At 35.2% G+C, this 10,076-nt stretch overlaps 1 pseudogene; it reads left to right on the forward strand.

The window, feature by feature from the left end:
- LOC132016289 (large ribosomal subunit protein uL4-like) overlaps positions 1–9,741 on the forward strand; it is a 165,842-nt pseudogene extending 156,101 nt beyond the window's left edge.
- Positions 9,742–10,076: the final 335 nt, after the last annotated feature.

Here is a 10,076-nt window from a genome sequence, read left to right on the forward strand (position 1 = left end):
CCCCCCCCCCCTCGTTCTCTCTGTCTCAAATAAATAAACAAAATCCCTTAAAACAAAACAAAAAACTGGTGGGGGATGAGAAAAAGTCTGTCTTCCTTGATTATAACATTTATTTAACTTTCACTTTTTATTTTTAAACATTTTTCAAAACTTGAAAGAACTTGCTTTAGCTTTATATCATCCTAAAACTTCCACAATCGCTTACATCTGTGAAGCACATTACCAAGCACTTTCAAAGACATTATCATAATCTCTTCAATAGGCTCAAGAGGTAGATACCATTTTATCTCAATTTTACCGAAGAGAAAGCAGAAACCCAGATAGAAAAAGGTGACTTGCATAGTGAAATATTGTCATTTACAATAAGAATTACATACATTTGGTCTTTGTCCCTGTTTCTGTCACAGAGTTCCTAAAATCCTTGAATTCTCTGAAGTAATAAGAACCATAACAGGGATTTGATATCCTAACAAAACTCTTTCAAACACACCAGAGTTTATGTTAACATGGTGAATTTTAAAAAGCCAGGTGAACCATAGTTAGAACCTTCAATCCCACCCACCCTGACCTCCCAGGAGGGAAGAGGAACTGGAGGTTGAATTGATAGTCAATGGCCAATAATTTATCAATTATACCTAGGGACTGGGTATGGAGAGCTTCTGGGTTGGTGAACATGTGGAGATTTGAGGAGAGTGGTATATTTAGACAGAGCGTGGAAGCTCCATGACCACATACTTTCCCACACACCTCATCCCACGCATCTCTTTCCTATGGCTCTTCCTCAGTTATATCCTTTTACAGTGAACTGGTGATCTATTAAGGAAACTAGTTTCCTGAGTTCCTGAACAAATCAATCAAACCTAAGAAAGGGAACTTGAGGACCTCTAATATATAGTCCACTGGTCAGAAGCAAGGTAACAACCTGGCCTTATGATTGGCATCTGAAGTAGGGGCAGTTTGTAGAACTGAGCCATTAACCTGTGGAATCTGACACCATCTCTAGAAAGACAGTATCAGAAATGAGTTGAATTGTACGACACTTCCGCTGGTGTCAGAGAACTGTTTGATGGTGTGGGAGGAAAATACACATTCAAACTGGCATCAAAAGCATACACAGTAATGGAGCAGTTTGGCCCAAGTCCAGCGCTAATTCAGATATATATGAAACACATATTATCTACAAAGAAATTTTTGGTTAGAATTCATTATGATAATTGATAGTCTTTAAATTATTTGAATACCTTTTAAGTTACTTTAATTATAACAGTAAATATAATCACACTATAGAAAATTTAGAAACAAGAAAAAGAAAAAAAATTACTATTATTCTAACACACAACCTTATTATTTTCCCTTTAACATTGTACCATAATGCAGACTTCTTGAATACGTTTAGGAAAAATACATGTAGCAAATAAGTACAAGACCATCATTAAGAAAATTACTTTTACCCGCAGTTCACATTCCTATGTTCTGATTTCTGATGCTACTTGTCTCTTTTTACTCCTTGTTCCTGGATCTTTTGTATTTTCTCTGTGACAAATTAGACCTGGTTGTTACAGTCTGTAATTTCAGATCTTTGGCTTTCACCTAGAAAATAAGTATCTTAAATCTCTAGTCTGTGATGGCAAGAGAGCCCGGTTTCATGGAAAAGAATGCCATGATCTACTGAACAATTGGCCATGGAGCCAGAAGATAGCATTATCGTTTTTATTAATCTGTGCTGGACCTTGATCTTTAAGTTTCTTCTAACTTGGGTAATTTTAATCATTAACTTAATATTTTAGAATTAGACTTCTGTTCTACCTTCTAATTAAAGTTCACCTAACTTAACCCTATCTCCTCCTACCTCCCAGAATGAACTAAAAAAAATCATGAAATTAAGTGACCTATGATATATTTACTTAAAAAGAATACTTTCTAAAGCCACTTTTAAAGGTTTATGCAAACTATTTTAATATGAAAAAGTTATGATTCTATGTGTAACATTAAAATAACACATTTTTTTAACCTCTGCAGAAAAAAAAATGGAATGGAAAACACTAAAATTTTAAAAATTATTTTTTAAGTGGTTGAAATGTGGTGTTATATTTCCACTTATTTTTATTTTTGAGAGATAGAGAGCACTCAAGCATGGGGAGGGAGAATCTCAAGCAGGCTCCATGCCTAGAGCCCAATGCAGGGCTTGATCCCAAGACCCTAAGATCATGACCCACACAGAAATCAAGAGTCAGACACTTAACTGACTGAGCTACCCAGGTGCCCTTTCTATTTCTTCTTATTTCTATTCTACATTTCATAATAAAAAATAAACATTATGAAAAAACATAACTTTAAGAAGCAACAAAAAATCTAAGGTATAGTTTAATACCTCTCACTAATTTTTAAAAAGCAATACATAAATTATCAAATTTTCCTTTGTCAATTCAACCAGAATCCTAAAACTGTCAAAAGTTTTCTATCTAGGAGTTGATTCTCAACTTATAGACTGCCATAATCTTCGAAGTTCCCAATTTTTTATTCCTAGAGGCAAGTTGTCTTTTCTATCCCAGCCCCAGTCGGTCTCTCACCCTTTGCTAAGTAGGCTTACCTTGTACCACAAACCCTTCATACATACAAAATTTATTTTTGTTACAAATAAGAATATAAAGATATACACTGATACATGTGTCTTAGACTTATATTATAGGCTATGTGAAAGATTAGATACAGAGAAGATACAACTTGCCATAAATTAGTTATAAGACACATGATGAATTGTGTAAGACTGATGAATCACTGACCTTTACCTCTGAAACAAATAATACATTATATGTTAATTAAATTAATTAATTTAATACAGTTTTTGCACAAGCCCAATCAATCAATCAATAAATAAGTAAGACACATGATGGAGCATCTGGCCAGTCCCCCCAAAAATCTTCCTGATTTAGTAGAACATTAAGAACTGAATACCTCTGTGTATGCAGGAGAACATAGTCAAAAGAGTCAACAGTATTAAACAGTAACAGTGAAGAATTCAATAACTGTGAAATGCATTTTCTATTTCCTACATTTTTTTAAGAAAAAAAAAAAAAAGACAGTCATCTTCTAAATCCCTCAAATGGACTACTCTAATTTCTACTCTTCAAAAGTGTATAAAGAACACAAGAAGTTTTGGAGCACTGAGGTAGGTAACCCTTCTTTCTAGTCTGTCTACATGTGATCCTTCTGTTTCCTTTCTCTCAAACACTGATAATAAAGAATGAAAGCAAAAACTATTTAGCCTGTGCCAGATTTCCCTAAAATTGAGAGACATTTCCCCCAATGTCTGGTGAGACAGTTAACAAACTCACTTTAATCTCTTACTCAAACCAGAACTGACAGTTTTGTATTCCATATTACCTTATTTATTTGTTCTACATAGATGGTCCCTGGCAATGGCTTTAGCCTGAAAAATGAACTTCAGTTACAAACTGTTTTCATCAAAGGGAATGTATCTCCTACAATAAAGTAATTTGACTAAAAATTAAACTTGCACAGAAATTAAAAATTTCTTTACATGTATAGTGAATCCTTCTGCCAGCCATTCAAGAAAATCTCTGCACCTGAAACTAACAAGCTTCTAGTTTACCAAAGTAGTGAACTAGCATATAGCTTATTACATAAAAACATTTTATTTCCCACAAAGAAGTTATCCTTCTATTTCAAGAAAATAAGGGGAAATCAATTTTAACTCTCAAGACTGTAAGGGCCGTAGGGGCACCTGTGTGGCTCAGCGGGTAAAGACTCTGCCTTCAGCTCAGGTCATGATCTCAGGGTCCTGGATCAAGCCCTGCATTGGGCTCTCTGCTCGGCAGGGAGCCTGCTTCCCTGCACAAGTACTGCCTCTCTGCCTACTTGTGATCTCTGTCTGTCAAATAAATAAATAAAATAGTTTTTTTAAAAAAATAATGTAAAGGCAGTAAACAGACTCATGCAAAATTAGTGGAGATGCCTTCATTTTGGTCTCTAGAATAGAGTCTCAGGAAGCTTTGCTGACCCCAAGACTGATTCACTTCTCCTAGGAGATACTACTGTTAAGTTAATGGTACTTAAAAAAACAATTCTTATCTCTTTTCTTTTTTTCACAGATAATGCCTTGTCTCAACAACCATTCTGAAGACTTTCTAGAATAAAGAGTCGTACCTCTTAGTGTCTTCAGCATCTATCTTGGTGCCCCATGCATAAGTTCAACAATGATAAATGTGATCTTTGCCAAGAACCTAGCATTTTATGCCTCACTTTCCTTCCTCCTCTGTAAAAGAGTATTATTTATACTTTCATTGTGAGGATTAAATGAGATAATGTAGACATAATGCCTACCACCCACCCCACCTTATACACTGTGGTAATTGATCACACACAGGCTTTCATTATGAAACAAAATAACATTTCCAAACTGTACAAATTTTCAATGCAAAAGGAGGTAAAATTTGAAAGCAGCAGATCAAACCAACAACTAAAGGCTATTTTAAAATCAATTGTTATATCAGAGCCTGAAGGTTTACTTAATTATATTGATGGGGTTCGGGCAGGCCATCCCAGAATGTGCTGCTTTGGCATATGGACTATTTGAGCTGAAGGCAAATCAAGGCCCAGGAGACTCAAGAAGAGCTTTTAACAACCCCTAATAACTATAAGTTTACAATTGCTATGACAAAATGTCCAAAAGAAATTATCCAGGTTTTCCAACTATGGCAAATTGTAATCACATAATTATCTGCTATGACTGAAGCTTATGTGGGGACTGAAAAGATATAGTAGAAATAAAAGCTACTGAATCATAAATCAGATTGCAGAAAATGATGCAACTTATGATTCAGGCAAGTACAATAGTGATGATCAAAATTATACTGACATTTTTCATATACATTTTGTCATAGCAATTGTAATTTGTAGTTATCAGCTGATTATCATAAGTGGAGCTGATGTTAGAGAAGAATGAATAATGATGTTCAAGTAAAAGCAAATAAATGTTAAAATATTAATCCAGAGCACCTGGGTGGCTCAGTTGGTTAAGCAACTGCCTTCAGCTCAGGTCATGATGCCAGAGTTCCAGGATCAAGTCCCGCATCGGGCTCCCAGTTCCATGGGGAGTCTGCTTCTCCCTCTAACCTTCTCCCCTCTCATGCTCTCTCTCACTCTCTTTCTCTCAAATAAATAAAATCTTTTAAAAAATATTAATCTGTATAATATTTTTAGACAGTTACAAAAACATGATGATAATGATCTAAGTCTGTACCTTAGTATAAAGTTGTTCAAGAAATATTTTATATTACCCGAATATCTGTTGTAAAATTTCCCTGGGCAGTAACTAATCTTTCTCTAAACAAACTAGTAATGGTTTTAAAAAAAAAAAAAAAAGTGTGAGGAGAAAAGAGAGGAAAACGTAGAGAGAAGACAAAGAAGGGAAAGAAGGTATGCAAGACAGGTATGCAATATAGACATTACTTACCTTTCAAGGAAATGAAGAACAGTAAAAATCTTCAAAGTTCCAGCCCTTTAGGCTATATGTATATAAAATGACTCTTCCTTGTCAAGTACAACTGAAAGAAAACAAGTAAAAGCAGAATAGTGACAAGCATAAAGTTTGTCAATAATTTAATTATTGAACTAAGTAATTTTATGATCCTATTTCTTTGAAATATCCCTTCTTTCTGTAAAACAAAAGTCCTTCCAAAAACAAGTGTAATGTTTATTCTCCATGAATCTTTCCACCTTACTGTCAAAAATTCTAAATTATGACATTAAATTCTTTGAGAAAGACATCTCTACTTACACTAAAATTCTCCCAACACCTTTTATTCTGAATAGCTTCCCTTTATGAAAAAAAAAAAAAGAACTGTATTTTGTAGACAGCTTATAAAATATTCTCTCCTTAAAAAAAAAAGACTTTAAATTGAAATATCCCTCCCCCTGGTTATTCCAGTAGATAGTTTAATTTATTTGACTATACTATTAGGTTCTTGCCTCAATGATTTTATTCTCTAGTATGTAGAAACAAATTGATAGTTGATGATTCTAACATAGAGAGAAATTGAGGATTCCTTTAAGTGGAAGAAAAAGCAGGGTATTTTTAGTTAAAATGGATTTCAACACAGGCTCTACTATCTTTTAAAAATAACAATATTCTTTTTTCCATTAAAAACAGGAAAATATTTTTATCTTAGGAGCCACTTTTAAACTATGAAGAATATTTAAAGCTAATCTTTTTATCCTTTATGAAAAGAAATTTAAAATGGAATAATCACGCTTCTTAAAAAATAGATATACTAATTCCTATAAAACAGCCTTCAGAAAAATGTTTTGATCATTCTTTACGTATATTTATTTAAAAAATATTCAGTGAATCCCTGTCACTGTGCTAGGTATAGTACCAAACTTCATGGAGTTTATATTTGAAGAGATAAAAACATAAATCACATGAAAGAAAAATTAGAGTTGTGATAAGTTTTCATTGCACAAAAAAAAAGAACATTTCCATTTCCATAACTAATTTTAACCTTCTTAAATAATCATTTTTAAAAGGTGATAATATAAACATACTTGCAGCATAACCCAAAACTTTTTGATCTAGACGCCGAGGAGTCAGAAAGTCAGGTTCCAGGCAAAAGAAATTGTGGCAAAGACTTTCTGAACAATAAAATAAATATATAATCTAAATTATTTTAGATCTTAATGAAAAAGAGATTTACTGTACCTTACCTGATAAGTCTGTTTGCATTTGGAAGTTACTTTCCATAAAACCCTTTCTTGCAGATGCTTATTCCAGGATGTTGTGAGTCCAGAGCTACACCTGGTGGCCATACACAAACTTACAGAAAACTATTCTAGACCTTTTCATGGAAATTTAGAAGTTATGCTATGCCTCTGTTAATCAAAAATAAGCATCTCAAGAAACTATCATTCTTGATAACTGAAGGAAGTTTTAAATTTTTCACGGAAAATAAATTTTAAAATATTATGGCAAAGTATAACAATATGTTAGTGGGAGAATTTAAGTGATATTATATGGATATTCATTAGAAAATTCTCTTATCTTTGCTGTGTGTTGGGAAATTTTCATTAAAAAATGTTGAAAAAATTTAAGGATTTTTAAAATGTTCCATCACTGTCATTTATAGCACAAACACATTTTTAGGTAGCGTTTCCTTGTGTAAATGAGCATAATGTATGTCTTCATAATTCATGCTTGTGTAACAGTCTATGATAAAGGAGTCACTTGTTCCACATTTATTCAACTTCCAATTTAATATCTACAAATGCTTATTTTTGTTTCTGTTAAAACATGTTTCAAAGACAAATTTTTTAAGACTGATACCACTGGGATCAAAGGAGATAATCATTTTTTATGGCTCATGAGACATCATCAAACTACTTTATACCAACTTCACACTGCTTTCATAAATTAAAACCAACACCAATTTAACCACAACTCTGGGACCTAGCCATTTCAATATTTTGCTGCTTTACCAAGCATAAAAATATAATCCAGAGGTTAATTTGCACTTTTATTTTTGAAAATTTTTCACATATTTCTGTATTCATCTACTGTAACCTTAATAATTTTCTTATAAACTTGAATAATTACTTTGTGTGTTATAACTATTAACCCACTATATCCTAAACTCAGGCAAGTTTTTCTCATCAGCTACTGTCCTTTACCATTTTCATTGTGTTTATTTTTATATATTCTAATCTGTCAGTCTCTTTGTTTGCTATTTCTTCAATCCACTCAGAACTAAGAAATAAACTACTTCTTCATAAATGTAATAGATATCCTAAAATATTTTTGTTTTCTTTTTTTCCCTAAAGGAGCCACAGGACTGAAAGCAGCATGGTCCTCTCCTCTCTGCCCCATATGCTCATCTATTGATATCAATATACTCAAAAATGGGGAGTCATCTGGCAAATATGTTACTTTGCCTGCTGGGTTAGAGGCTCCCGTATGACCTGATATTGTGAACTTTGTTCCCCAACTTGTACCAAACAACATATAGCCCTATGATGTCAGTGAATTAGCCAGTCATCAAACCAGGGCTGAGTCTTTACTGGCAGAACCATGGCTTGAATTCCTAGAGTTCAAGGCAATAGGATTCAGTGTTCTGGCCAGGGTGTTTTGGGAAATATGTGTTGTGGCGGCTGCACATTTGCACCAACCAAAACCTGGAGCCATTAGCGCCGCAGAGTGAACACAACACAGGCAATAGATCATCTGCTCTGGCCTGGCTGCCTCAGCCTTACCAGCATAGGTTGTATCTAAAGGTCATCATACTGAGGAAGTTCCTGAACTTCCTTTGATGGTTGAAGATAAAGTTGAAGGCTACAAGAAGACTAAGGAAGGGATGTCTGGGTGTCTCAGTTGAGCATCCGACTCTTGATTTCAGCTCAAGTCATGATCTCAGGATTGTGGGATGGGGCCCCATGTTGGGCTCCACACTCAGCAGGGAGTCTGCTTAAGATTCTCTCTCTCTCCCTATTCCTCTGTCCCCTCTGCTCTCCACACATGTGTGCTCGTGCTCATTCTTTTTCTCTCTCTAAAATAAATAAGTCTCAAAAAAAAAAAAAAAAAAGACAAAGAAGAAGAAGACCAAGGAGGCTGTTTTGCTTCTTAAGAAATTAAAAACCTGCTGGGCTGAAGCCTTTGTTTGTTGGTGCAAGACTTCGATGTTTTTCCTGCCTTGGTCATGGAAGCCCATATAGAAAAAGGGATCAGAAACTCAGTTTGGAATGCTGAGCCCCCTACAGGAGAGCAGCTGTTCTTTAGAATCCCACAGTCCTGTGATGGACTTTATAGGAATGAGAAATAAGCTTTTGTTAAACTACAAGGAAGGAAGGGAGGGAGGGAGAAAGGGAAGAATGGAGGGAGGGTAGAAGGGAAGGAGGGAGGGAGGGAAGGAAGGGAGGGAGGGAAGGAGGAAGGGAGGAAGAAAGAAGGAAAGAGAGAGAAAGGAAGAAGGGAAGGGGAGAGAAGAGGAGAACTTAAAGCCTGGAATAATATCAAAAAGTTCTATGCCTCTCTGCAAATGAGAGCTGGCAAGGGCAAAATGAGAACGTCTTCATACTCAGCAAAGGGGACTGTGCATTGTCTATAATGAAGGCAATGGTATCAACAAGGCCTTCAGAAACATCCCTGGAATTAATCCACTTAATAAAAGCAAGCCAGACATTTTGGAGCTTGCTCCTGGTGGGCATGCAGAAATTTTCTGAGTTTGGGCTAAAAGAGCTTTCCTCAAGTTAGACATCTGTATGGCACTGGGCATAAGGCTGCCTCCCTCAAGAGTAACTACAACCTTCCCATGCACAAGATGCTTATTGCAGACGTTAGCAGAACTTTGAAAAGCCCAGAGATCCAAAAAGCCCTCTGAGCACCATTCAAGAAGAGTCATCGTAGAGTCCTAAAGAAGAATCCACTGAAAAACCTGACAATCATGTTGACGCTAAACCCACGTGCAAAGACCATGCACTAGAACACCATTATTCACCTGGCCAAGAATCCTAAGTTTCAGACAGATAACAAGCTGAATCAGATGAGAAGGGGGATCCAGGTAAGAAGCCGTGGGAGCAAAGAAAGGAAAGAAGGCTGTTCATGTCCAGAAGCAGAAGAAACATTTGGTGGGAAAAAAGGCTGCAGCTACCAAGAAACCAGCAGCTGAGAAGAAGCCTACAGAAGAAAAGAAAAAAGAAACCACCAAAGAAGAAAAGAAGCCTGCTGCATAAACTTTAATTTGCTTACTCTATAAATGTCAAATCATTATGGGCAGCTAATTTTGAATAAAGACCTGATCAAAGGCAGTGAGAAACATGAAAAAAAATTTTTTTAATGTTTTCATTTTAATCTATACACATTCAATTCAGAAACTAAAATTCCATATAAGAAAATGAGAAGGAGATAAATTAAAATGTGTCTGGTAAAACTGAGACTTCTTTCTCCCAGAACACTGTTTTTAAACGTAGTCCTCCCAACTAGATCCATCAGAAATACTTAAGGGAACTTGTTATAAACATAGATTCTTGAGTTCCATCTCTGATACACTGAAACAGAATATCTGGGT

Source organism: Mustela nigripes, chromosome 4 (genome assembly GCF_022355385.1).
Source record: "Mustela nigripes isolate SB6536 chromosome 4, MUSNIG.SB6536, whole genome shotgun sequence".
In the NCBI taxonomy this organism is placed as follows: Eukaryota; Metazoa; Chordata; class Mammalia; order Carnivora; family Mustelidae; genus Mustela; species Mustela nigripes.